General features: G+C 37.0%; 1 protein-coding gene across 1 annotated transcript in view; it reads right to left on the reverse strand.

Annotated features, from left to right (window-relative positions):
• LOC150087441 (syntenin-1-like) overlaps positions 1-10959 on the reverse strand; it is a 68305-nt gene extending 57346 nt beyond the window's left edge. Inside the window, exon 1 of the mRNA XM_090372071.1 lies at positions 10842-10959. The gene's annotated coding sequence lies outside the window, so the exon portion shown is untranslated. The remainder of the gene's footprint in view (positions 1-10841) is intronic.
• Positions 10960-14087: the final 3128 nt, after the last annotated feature.

Below are 14087 nucleotides of genomic sequence, written 5' to 3' on the forward strand. Positions count from 1 at the left end.
ACTTTTCATCTTCCTCATTTATTCATTCAACTGCCGTTTTCTGGAACAACCTTCCTTCATACATATTTCCTGAAAATTACAATCTACAGAAGTTCAAGTCCAATGTCAACAAATATCTTCTTTCGTCTTCTCAACCTCCAACCCAAACACGGTACTAAGTACTATAAGTTCTAATACCTCTCGTTTTTGGGGTTCACATAAAAAAAAAAAAAAAAAATTCATGGTGTATTCAATAGTAAGAAAAAGTGGGTCGGACATGCTGTATGAAGTAATGAAGTTTTTGGATATGGCATACACATGGTAAGAATTAGATAGTATGAATCAGAGCTGTATTACTCAATATGTTCTACGTTGGTAATAATATTAGTAAATTGATAAGAGGAGTTTACCTCAATATAGTACGTGGAACACTTCCGTATGATACCCTCCAGAAATTAAAACGGAAAAAACGAAAAAATCGACAACTTACCGGTACATTAGAGTAAAATATAAATAATTAAAGTGAAATATAAATAATTAAATAATCAATTTAACACAATTCAAAATCAATTCAAAACAATTAAAATTCAAATTAACGCAATTAAAAGAATCTAACGAAAATATTCAAAACGATTTTCCTTCCTCACTTCCTCACTTCAAGGAAGGAAAATCGTTTTGAATATTTTCGTTAGATTCTTTTAATTGCGTTAATTTGAATTTTAATTGTTTTGAATTGATTTTGAATTGTGTTAAATTGATTATTTAATTATTTATATTTCACTTTAATTATTTATATTTTACTCTAATGTACCGGTAAGTTGTCGATTTTTTCGTTTTTTCCGTTTTAATTTCTGGAGGGTATCATACGGAAGTGTTCCACGTACTATATTGAGGTAAACTCCTCTTATCAATTTACTAACATGGTAAGAATATACCCAGATCCTTGACATAACGTGGCCTCGACAATGCTCCCTGCATACACACTACTCGGACTCCCTCCAGTCACTATCTGGCAGAGTAGAGGTAGCAAGATTATACACTAGCTGATCCGGAAGCCTCCTAGAGAGTTACCAATAGGTTCGGTCCGGTGTACTAACTAGCGGCCGGCCTGCGAACACCGTTTTAAGCTGTACCCTCGAAATGTAAGGAATATTGGATCTCACCACGATGTTCATCATAACCTCAAAAGTCATCAATCATACTGCATGATGGAAGAGATGGGGAAGGGTTGACCAGAACTTAGCTCTAGAGACTAAACATGGGTTCCACCACTTCAAGCCTCCAATAAGCAAAGTGGTGGTATTGCACCGGTTGATGAGAGTCATCTACCACCTAGTACTGCCTGGTAACATAGACCTATATGCAGTACTCCAATTGAGGCCTGACCATTGTCTTATACAAGGAGATAATCACTTCCTTATCCCAGCTAGCAAAATTTCTGTATATCATTGACAAGACCCCATGAGCTACTCTTGCAACCTGTCTACACTGCTCAGAAAACTTTATATCTGACTGCACAATTACCCCAGGTCTTTTTCATTCTCCACTACCCTGAGTGTAGTACAGCACAGTTGGTACATTACTCTGGGGTTACTGCTACCCACATACAGTACTTTGCATTTGTCAATGTTAAACTTCAGTTGCCACTTCTTAGCCCATCTGCCCAACTTTTCTAGATCATGTTGCTGTAGCACATTGTCATTACTACCATTAACAACCCTGCCTACCTTCTATCATCTGGTAAGTTGGACATTAAGACTGATATATTTTCATCAATATCAGTGATAAATACAGAAAACAACAATGTGCCCAATGCCGAACCCAGGGGGACTCCACTAATAACATTAGTCCACAAAGAGCAGTGTCCATTAATCACCACTCTGTCTTCTCCCACTCAACCATCCTTTTATCCATTGTAGCAACTTGCCCTTGCCCTTAATGCCATACTGCTTCAATTTGTACAGTAGTCTTCCATAGGCAACAGTATCAAAAGCTTTCCTAAAATCCAAGTATATGATATCAAAATTATCTTTTGCATCCAGTTCCTTTATGACCACATCATAATACCCAGTCAAATTGGTCATACTACACTTCCCCTTAACAAACACATGCTGTGTCTGAATTATAACTGCGGTCTTGTCTAAATGATCCTGCAGTGCTTCTTTGGCATTAGCAGAGGCATATGATGCAAGAAAGCAAGCTTATATAGAATCAGCTAAAAAGAAAAAAAAAAGAAAATGCCCCTCTCAGGTTTGTAATCTGAGCAAGAGGAAGTATTCCTCAGCATTGAGCCCGCTCAAATCATTCAAAGCCTTATATACCTCACTCAGATCACCTAGCAGGTGCCCAGTCTCCAGCCAGACACTGCAATTTGCAGAACCAGTGACCCCATTAATTTTCTTAGAACAGAAGTTAAACTTAGAGGTCTGTAATTATTCGTGTCACCCTTTGATTTCCCCCCTTGTGAATTGGGGATACATTTACACATCTGCAGACCAAGGGGACATCCTTCAAATCTAAGGAAGCTCTCATAATCATGGCTAAGGGTTTTCTTACTTCCTTTAATATAACTGATCTAATTGAGGTGTATAAGGCCTTGAATGGTTTGAGTAAGGACAATGCTGATGGGACTTTTCCTCTTGCTCAGATTACTCACCTGAGGGGGACATAAATTTAAACTGAGGAAAGATAAATGTAGAATAAATGTGCAGAAATTTGCCTTTAGCCAGTGGGTGGTTGATAGTTGAAACAAACTTCCCTCTGTTGTAGTGGAGGTCAACAACTTAAATAAGTTTAAGGCAGAACTAGACAAACATTTGGAGTGAATGGATGGGTGAAATGGGAAGGATTTTTTTTTTTTTTTTGCTGATGCTATAAAAGCTTACTTTCTTGCATCATATGCCTCTACTAATGCTAACTGGATAGATCCCATGGACCCCAGGTGCCTTTATGTTATGTTTAACTTCAACAATTTCTCCTCCACTTTGCTGTCAGTTATTATGAAATCATTTCGCTCCCTGTTAGAGTTTGATAATTTTCTGGCCTCCACTTCCCTACAGAATTCCTCATGTGCAAAATACTCATTCAGTTTGCCAGCTACCTGAGCAGAATCGACAGTTGAATCATTGATGTCAAGTAGATCAATCTGATTCATCCCCTTCCTTCTAGAGTTGCATAAGTAAAGTGTTTGCTGTTTTTCTCTGCATCCTTCGGCCAAAGATTTATTGTAATCTGCCTCTGCTTGTCTAACCTTCTTTGTGACTTGATTACAGACTAGCTTATATCTACTATAGGTGTCTGTCTCCTGATAATTCATATGTATTCCATCCATTTTTCTTCTCTGCCACGAGTCTCATTAGTTCACCTGACATCCATTTAGGCCTAAACCTTGAACAGTATTTCTTAGTTGGTATGAAAAGCCTAGTAGCTTCTCATTTAAAATTTGCTGTTGGTAACATCATCAGTTGGTCCCACTGTATAGTATTCAAAAACTGTGAGACCACTATAGTCACCTTTACAAAATCAAAATCCCCTCCCTTTACCCCTGATATTAGTCGCATTAGCATTAGCAGAGGCATATGATTCAAGAAAGCAAGCTTATTCAGCATCAGCCAAAAAAAAAAAAAAAAAACACACCACTCCCATTTCACCCCTCCGTTCGTTCGAAATACCTGTCCAGTTGAGCTTTAAATTTGTTTAGGCTATCAACTTCAACAACAACAAGGGATGGAAGTCGGTTCCACCAACCAACCACCCGCTGGCCAAAGGCAAATTTCCGCACATCTATCCGACATCCGTCCTTCCTCAATTTGAATTTATGCCCTCTGAGGTGATTATTCTGAGCAAGATGAAGAATCCCATTGGCATTGAGCATGCTCAAACCATTCAAAGCCTTATACACCTCTATCAGATCACCTCGCCGGTGCCTAGTCTCCAGACTCTGTAATTTGCAAAACTTAAGCCTTTCTTCGTAAGAGCAACCCTTTGTTCCATTCACTAATCTTGTTGCCCTTCTCTGTACCCGTTCCAGCAGCTCTACATCCTTCTTGAAATGAGGCCTCCAGACCTGTATACAGTACTCAAGATGTGGCCTAACCATTGCCTTATACAAGGGAATAATCACCTCCTTATCCCTGCTAGAAAAATTCCTGTATATCATTGACAAGACACCATGAGCTACTCTTGCAGCTCGTCTGCACTGCTCAGAGAACTTCATATCTGCTTGCACAATTACCCCCAGGTCCTTTTCATTCTCCACCACTGTCAGTGTAGTACCACAGAGTTGATACGTTGCTCTGGGGTTACTGTTTCCCATATGTAGTACTTTACATTTGTCAATGTTAAACTTCATTTGCCACCTCTCAGCCCATCTATTCAACCTTTCCAGATCCTGTTGCAGCAGCATAGCGTCAGTAGTGTCCTTAACAACCCTGCCAACCTTTGTATCATCTGCAAACTTGGACATTGAACTTGATATCCCATCATCAATATCATTCATAAACACCGAAAACAACAACGGACCGAACACTAAACCCTGAGGAACTCCACTAATAACATTAGTCCACGTTGCGCAGTGTCCATTGATTACCACTCTCTGTCTTCTGCCACTCAACCATCCCCTTATCCATAGCAGCAATTTTGACTCCAATGCCACACTGCTCCAATTTGTGCAGCAGTCTTCCATGTGCAACAGTATCAAAAGCCTTTCTAAAATCCAAATATATAATATCAAAGTTATTCCCTGCATCCAGTTCTTTTGTGACTACATCATAGTATCCAATCAAATTGGTCAGGCAAGACCTGCCCTTAACAAAACCATGCTGTGTCTGAGCTATAACTGAATTCTTGTCTAGATGATCCTGCAGTGCTTCTTTAACCAGTGCCTCCATTAATTTACCTGGAACAGAAATTAAACTAACAGGTCTATAATTACTTGTGTTAGCCTTTGATCCTCCTTTGTGAATTGGGGTTACATTTGCACATCTCCAGTCTATGGGTACCTCCCCTGAGTCCAAAGAAGCTCTCATAATTATGGCTAGGGGTTTGCTTACTTCCTTTGCTGCCTCCTTTAATATAACTGGATAGATCCCATCCACCCCAGGTGCCTTTTTTATGTTTATCCTCAACAATCTCTCCTCCACTTTCCTCTCAGTTATTACAAAATCATCCAGCTCATTGCCAATGTTTACTCTACCTACATCATTCTCCTTCCTGAATAACTCCTCATGCGTGAATGTAGATGCAAAATACTCGTTTAGATTGTTAGCCACCTGAGCAGGATCCTCAACTGTTGAACCATCAATATCCAGTGGACCAATCTGATTCATCCCTTTCCTTCTTGAGTTTAAATATGTAAAGAACTCTTTTCTGTTTTTCTTTGCATCCTTTGCCAAGGATTTTTCGTAGTCTGCCTTTGCCTGCCTAATCTCCTTTGTGACTTGGTTACAGACCAACTTATATCTATCATAGGCTTCCATGTCACCCTTTAATTTGTATGTATCCCATGCATTTTTCTTCTCTGCCACATGTCTCATTAGTTCATCTGACAACCATTTAGGCCTAAACCTTGAACAATATTTCTTAGTTGGTATGTAAAGCCTGGTAGCCTCCAAGATTAGTTCCTTGAATGCTTCCCATTTTGAGTTTGCTGTTGGTAACATCATCAGTTGGTCCCACTGTATAGAATTTAAATACTGTCTCAGACCATCATAGTCGCCTTTTCGAAAACAAAAACCCTTCCCTTCCCTTTACCTCTGATGGTAGTTACCTCCTTGAGTAAATCCCACTTCAACACACTGTGATCACTGCCACCTAGTGGTTCATTTATCTGCAAAATCTTAATGCATGAAGAATCACTACTGATAATCAGATCAAGAGTATTGCTCCCTCTTGAGGGATTTTAACATCTTTGAGTAAATCCCACATCAGTACACCGTGACACCTAGTGGTTCCTTTATCTGCAGAATCTTAATGCACGAATAATCACTGCTGATAAGAGATCAAGAGTATTACTCCCTCTGGTTGCCTCTTGAACATGCTACTATAGAAAACAATCATCCAATAAATCCAAAAGCCTTGCTATTGTGTGAGTGACCAACCCACACATTCCAGTCAATATTTGGGAAGTTAAAATCCCTCATTATAAGACAATTTGATTTATTGGCCCACTATTTCTCTGTACAGCTGTTTGTTGTACTCAGAGTCATGATGCCTATAACACACTCCTACTCTCAATTTTTGCTTTCCCAGTGCTTATGTCACACTAAATTGACTCAACATTGCACTGTCCATTCACATCAACTGTATGCACTTCCTTTAAAATGAAATGCATTACAGTGACAACATTTTTTCAGTTAATTTCTTTAAAATTAAAATAAATAACATCCTATTCATTATTCAGCAATATTTTGTAAAGAAAATTTGAATATACATTAATTCATTAATGTAACAGATTCATCTCATTTCAGATCTATTGTCTAAAATTCATTAAATAATATCTCTCTATCTGTCTGTCTTTAATCTCTCTTTCATGTCTTTTAATATGGTGCTGCTCATACTGTGGGGGAAACAAAGATATTTCAAGTAAGGTGCAGTATGGTAAGGAATTACCATAATTGTACAAATGACAATTAGCAAAAATGTCTGAGTGGAGTATGCCCATCAGAAGTAATGATTAAGAGGGGGAAGATGGCAAATTAAAAAGAAAAGTTAGAAAAACAGTGCTTTAAATATTACTTAAGTATTTTTTCTAATGATCATAAAAAACCATAGTCCAACCAATGGACAAGAACGTTGAGAAATATAAGCCCATTTCTTCACCTTGTGTGAACCACAGCCATGCAAATAGCTGTAAGTGTTATTTCTCCTCCTGAGATTAAAGTAACATGTCAAAAATTATTTAATACTGATTCTTGAAAACATCTGTTTTTAGTAACATTCAATTTTCCTGTATTGCTCTCTTACAATGTGTTATGTGTTCTTCAATATATAACAGTATTATTAGTGTCATGTGAATACAGTGTTGGATTTCTGTTTATTTCTCAATTTTTTAAAATGAAATCCCATTTTGAAAAATGCGCAATTAGTGATAAGGAACTGTTCTTGCTGTCTGCAACAACCCACGAGGCCTGAAACCTCTCATTTTATCTGTTTTGATACCAAGTCAGAAAAAGCTGGATCTCCCTAATGTCAGCAATATATGGTATTTAATCACTCATTGTTCCCCAATGAATTTCATGCTTCTATCATAAATACATTCCATTGTGTACCAACAACGGCCGAACGCATTTCAGCATACAAATTGCCACAAAGCAATTAACATTTTGGCATCATTTAATGTAGTAGCTGATAATAAGAAATCAAACAGTTTCCAAACAATGCAATTAGTTTTATGAATCACACAATAATGGGAGCTATAAAATTGTATACATAGATAATAAGAATTCTCATCATCGGAATAAGTGACTGAACTTAATGTTTTCTAAAGTCAATTAAGCAATGGACAGAATCGCGCCTAACTTGTGGTCTCGAACATTTTGCCTTAAACATACTAGTAAAACAATCTACTCAGATATTGTAGAGCAGTTTTGCTTCTTCCAAATTAATAACTGCAGTAGTACAGTAAGTACATATATATTGTGCAGCATGTCATTAAATTTCACCTAATTTTTTTGCTAATTATTTTTAATGAGTTATTTTTTTGTGGGATAGTTTATTGTGCAAAAAAGAATCATTTTTAAAAATTTTCAAAGACCATGCACTTGTGCATGAACTTTGAAAGTATTAATTATTAAATGACAGTATTACAATCTTATTTTACAATAATGTAAAGAATAATAATATTCTTTCTTGGATGACACACAATGCAGAAGAGGAAATAAATGTAAACCGGAAAAGAAAGATTGTAGGATAAAGTGCAAAAATTTACTTTCACCCAGTGAGTAACCGATGGTGGAGAAAACTTCCATTTTGTATCTACGAAGTGGGTAGTTTGAACAAATTAAAGAGGGATTACACAAATAAGGGCGAGTGTAGCTGTTTTTTTTTTTTTTTGACCGATGTTTTGGCTTGCTTCCTTACATCATTTTCCTGCTATTAATACTATATTCTTTTTGTCAATTTTTTGGTATTTTATGAGTTAAAATGAATATATCAAAACTGAGTGAGATACTTACAAAGTAGATCATCTAACAAGAAAGACAAGGTCTATAATTTGGTTGGTAACAATTACTAGAAACTTATGTAGATACATAAGTTTCTGGTAAATGTTTGCATGTACTACTTATCAAACAAAATAGTGGTCAGGTTTATTTTGAAACAGGTTCTTTACTTTGGGTAAATTAGGACAAAACTTCAGGCACTTGAGAGCTATAAACATTAAAGTACATAAGTTGGCAAAAGCACACCAGGTTTTTGGTAAAATGCAATCTTATAATGGGGAGCAACTCACTCTTCAAATAAACAGCAATTCTTCTTAAGAAATATGCTGCAATGCATGCCATGAGAAACAGTATTTTTTTCATTACAAATAAACAGCAACCTGTATTTCATGGGAACTAAAGAGGAGATAGAAGTTTTTGAGATGGAGATAAAGTTTGAAAGTGTGAAATGGAGAGGAAAGGATCAGAAATGTGGAAATATTAAGAAAAGCAAGATAAAGGTTTTAAGGAAAAAAGAAAAACCGCATTGGACATGTGCTGAGGTGAGAAGGTTTATTAAGACACAAAGTTGAAGGAAAGGTGATAGGCAAGAGACTGAGAAGGAGAATTGAGAATGCTGTATTATTTGATAGTGTTATGTGTTTTGTAGGCTGAAGGAGAGAGAGAGAGAGCTACAGACTAGGAAATAAGGAGATGCAATTGGGTTCTGGCTGTCCCAGGGCTGAATGTGGCAGAGAACTTATGATGACACTTCTTGGGGAGAAGCACTATTCATTTGAAGTACAGGACGAAGGCAACTCATGCACATAAGCTCAGACATATCAATATAAATCATGTCGGTGTCCTTGTGCAACAGTATTCATTAGTAATAGCCGTATGGTACAAGGAAGCCTAAGGCTTATGCTGCACCAGTCTCTATCCCTTCATCAATGTCATCTAAGAAAATCAAAACAACAATGGTCCCAATAATGTTCCTTGGTGAACCCCAGTTGTTACATTAACCCAATCTAAGAAATAACCATTTATCACAACCCTCTATCTCCTGCCCCGAAGCCATCCTACTATTCATCTAAGGATTTTCCTTGCTATTCCAACCTGTTCCAGCTTATAAAATAACTGCTCATGTGGAAATGAGTCAAATGCTTTGCTAAAATTTAAATAAACAATGTCAAAATTATTCCCTAAATCCAGCTCACAAGTGACCCTGTCAAAATATGTCAGAAGACAGCACAAGTCATGGAGTGAAAGTTAGACTTTCAATGTGGAATGGCGGTTCGTGCTTTATCTGGGGAAAACTTCATGAACCAGTTCCAAAAGCATCTGGTTCATAATGTTTGGAATCTGTGGAACTCATTAACTAGGTCCAAAAAGGCTACAGGAACTCACATCAGCATGTCAGTATTTCACAGAACGCTGCTTTAAACTGCATGGCAACTGTGCATGAGCTCAATATTACAGTCAGCAATATGAAATGGCATTTGAAGTGTTGTTGTCCCTGTTTCCAACGTCTGTGGCCTGAACACTAGTGACAGAAGGTGCTACAGAATGTCTGGATGTGGAGATTGATCAGGGAGTATTTCCCGATGTTATAGAGAATCAAGAAAGACTCTCTGATCATGTCCCAAATCTGAAACAGATTTGGTGACAGTCATTAACCGAAGCCCATGCCCAAATTAGATGTTCTAGACAATTTTGTCTGTGCTACGCTATGCTACAATGTGTCTATACTAAGGAAATAGACCCTGTCAATATCATACAGGACTGATTTTATCAGTGATATCAAAAAGTTGGATTGGCCGGCTCACAGCCTAGACTTCAATCCCACTGAACATGTTTGCATGACAAATTGGAGTGCTGGATTAGGCAGAATACAAAATAGCCCTCTTCCAAACCAGGTCTAGCAGCTGCTCTGAGGGAGGAATGGATGTGAATTCCAGCAGAAATCTGCTGGAAGATGATAAAAAGTATACTCAAGAATAGTTTTTTACCATCTTCCAGGCTGAGGCTAGAAGGATCAAGGAAACCTTACTATACATTACCTTTTTGAATTAAAAGCCCTTTTTTTGCTACTTACAATGTGGTGTGTTCACACAGGCTATATAATAGGATTAATTAGAAAGAACTATTGTGATGTGGAATTCTAAAAAGGTTGGTTATATTTATCTTGTGGAACTTTATATAAGGTGTGTTGTGAAAGTGCAAGTTCGTATATGGCATAACGCTACATCCTGTATACAGGACAGACTGGAAACAGCTTGCAAGTCACATAAGCTTATCCAAAATTTGAATGATAATACTTGTTCTGAAGTGCAATATCTATTAGGGATGTTACTACTAGTAATAGCAAATAACGCAAGAAAGCAAACTTATATAGCATCAACAAAAAAAAAAAAAAACCCTCCAACATCACTTGTCCATCCCCTCCCACAGTTAGTCCAGCCGTTTGTCTAGGTCTTCCTTGAATTCATTCAAACTACCATCATTCACAATTACACAGAAGTTTGTTTCAGCAATTAATTAATTACCAGCTGGCAGAAAGCAAACTTCCGCACATCTATCCTGCAACCATCCATCCTCAATATGAATTTATGCTCATCTTTGAGAAAATGTTACTGAAGTTTCGGGCGTATGACAGTTCTGGAATAATTTGAATAATACATACAAAATTAATAGTGAAATATAATTAGCACTTCAATTACTTACATTTTCAGTATCACGCTAAACCAGTACAAAAATTTTTATTTCAAAAACCAAAACCGATAATAAAATAATTCAGAGAGCTAAATGACGCTATTCTAACCACTATCACTAACGAACAAAATATGCTCTTACTATTTAAATGATTATAATTACAAGTTATTGTATAATCCAAAATCCACCTATATTTGAATATTTTTTCCTATATATGGTTATACAATAGATGGCGCTGCGAATTAAATTCAAATCAAGAAATCTGAAATACATTTTTTTTTTTTTTTTTACATAACAGGGATATTATTATTATTATTAGCCTTAAGGTGCAAGGAAACACGGGAATTTTTTAGAAGTCAGAAGTAGAAGGGAATCACCAAGAAAGCAAATGATGATATCCAGCTCAGGACCCTGGGTTTGCCACGCCCATACTCACCAAATGTGAGCCATACTGCTTAGATTAGACTATTGTGGTTGAGTATTATTATTATTATTAGTCATATGGTGCAAGCAAGCCTGAGGCTTATGCTGCACAAGCCAAAAAAAAAAAAAAATCTGAATTACCCTCACAGAGAGATAGAGAGAGAGAGTCAGAAGTAGAAGGGAATCACCAAGAAAGAGAAGAAGGATGATATCAAGCTCAGGACCCTCGGTGTGCCAAGCCCATACTCACCAGATGTGAGCCCCTGAGGTTACTTTATAATTTTGTCTGTTGTCCCCTTCATGAGCGATTTGAGCCTGTAAATTGTTTGTTAAAAGATAAAATCATTAATCTTAATTCTTCGACTGACTAACCAATCATGTCAAAATACCCGTAAGAGTTTCTTTCCTACTCAAAGAAAAGCGTCCTTCAGTTTTGACTGACGACTGTATCTAACTAAGGCAAAGAGGGCCCGGTATCAAAAATTTTTTGTGGAAATTTCCTAAACAGCTTTATTGCAGGTTACCCTCTTTTAGTATTGAAAAACTTTTTCATGTAGGCTCGGTCTACAGTTGGATGTGTCCCTGTATTGTAGCGTTCATATTTTATTCACATGGCCATTTGGCTCTTGAAATCCATGAACAGTATAGAGATTATAACTACTATGGTTTCACAAGGTGTAAAACCATAGTAGTTATACTTCCTATACTGTCCATGAGCAAATACGGTCGGTATTACTTTATATAAGGAAAAGGTCATGTCAAGAATTTTAAGAGCCTGGATGGTTATCATCCCAAAACATTCCGTCCCGCCATGATACAAGCGCGAAACGGTCCACATAATATTGCATTAATTTTTCTGCCGCTCCACTACATGAAATCCATCGATACTATTCATTTTCTCCTAAGAGTTCATATAAGAAGAAAAGCACTTTCATGTTTCCATCTTAACAAGGTGGAAGCAAGAAAGTGAGAAGCTGAGGAAAAAGTACTTAGAACAGATGTAAAGAAGATACCTAATCAAACGAAACTATATTATTTTTCAATATCCTTCTATTTATCACTACGCTGCAATTCTTATACTTTCTTTCCTCAAAAAAAAAAAAAAGCATTTTGTAAAGCATGGATAATTTATATTGAATAACCGGTAGGGAGAACGGTGAATGATTTTAATTTACAAATAAATGTTCATAAATTTAGGAAAAAATTTCACTCATAAATAAATAATAAATAAATTTTGTATTATATAACTCATGCTTTGCTAACGAAAATATCATCATTACGCTACAATATACCAGCAGTCAATTTTTCCCTCTTGAGTCTCTCTGTCTTTTTCACCTTTATAAAAAAGCCTGGATTCAATAATTTCACAGGCTGAAGCACTATATTTTCCGTGCCAAAAGACGCAATCTTTTTTTCCCCCTGGAAAATATTGCTTAAAACTTCCCTATGTGTTATGGTCCAATTTTACTAGGCGCATAATGTAATTGTTTTTATCTTTAGTCGTAGCTAGAGACAATATTGACAAAACATCCAGGTAGTCTTCCAAAAAAGAATTAAAGATGGAGCTGTCTGTAATTCCCAGAGGCCTTAGCAGACTGCAGCTATCAGACATCTCAATCAGCAAACTCTTTAAATTATTTGAGAAATGGACTAAAGAGAAGGAGGCGCGTGTACGCACTTAGGTCTGCACACATGCACGCACGCGCACACATAGTGGGTTCTTATCGTACATATTTTACCCATCCTTACCCTCAAAGAATTTCTCTAGTTCTTCCTTGAATTTATTCAAACCATCTACTTCCACAACAACAGATGGAAGCCTATTCCAACAATCAACCACTCGCTGGCTGAAGGCAAACTTCCGCATATCTGTCCTGCAACCACTCTTCTTCAACTTAAATTTATGCCCCCTCGTGTGTAGTTAGTAAGAGAAAGAATGCCATTCACATTCAGCTTACTCAATCGATTCAAAACACCTCAATCAGATCACCCCGCAGGTTTCTAGTCTCTAGACGCTGCAATTCGCAGAACTAAAGCCTTTCTAGAAAAAATTCTGTATATCATTGACAAAACTCCATGAGCTGTCCTGGCAGCATGTCTGCACTGCTCAGAGAATTTCATATCTGACTGTACAATTGCCCCAGGTCTTTTTTCACTCTCCACTACCCTGAATGTATTTCCACACAGTTGACAAGTTACTCTGGGTTACTGCTATCCATATGCAATACTTTGAATTGGTGAGCCCATCGACCTAATTTTACTAAATCTTGCTGCAGTAGCATAATCGTCATTATCATTATTATCGTTAACCACCCTGCCAACTGTGTATCATCTGCAAACTTTAACATTAAGTCTGATATATATACTCTCAACGATATCATTAATAAATATTGAAAACAACGATGGGCCAAGCACTGAACCCTGGGGATTTGATACCAATACGATGAATAAAGCGACCAACGAGATGTCAGGGCTGAATGGGCGAAATATTAGTGGAAGTTAGTGAAACACAAGACAGTTACCACGTCTTTCAAGAAATGTGGAATCAGCAGTGTTTTGATGGCCCTCAAGATAATGTAGTCCGACGAAAGTGAAAGGTTAGAACATTAAATAAGTAATGAAGAGGGCCAGAGTAGCGACAACATGTAATTAGCGTTCTATGATAGGTAAAAGTTCATTCTACACTGACATTTTGTTTAGTGTTTGAAACAAATTCAAATGAATCTATGAGTATGTTTCGAATATATGCAATAAACTATTTTTCCCCAAATTTACCTTCTAAAACTTGGATTCGTCTTATTGTTCGGGTGGGTTCTTATCGTACACAAAATACAG

This window comes from Mastigoproctus giganteus, chromosome 4 (genome assembly GCF_048544385.1).
Source record: "Mastigoproctus giganteus isolate SK-2022 chromosome 4, ASM4854438v1, whole genome shotgun sequence".
Taxonomy (NCBI): Eukaryota; Metazoa; Arthropoda; class Arachnida; order Uropygi; family Thelyphonidae; genus Mastigoproctus; species Mastigoproctus giganteus.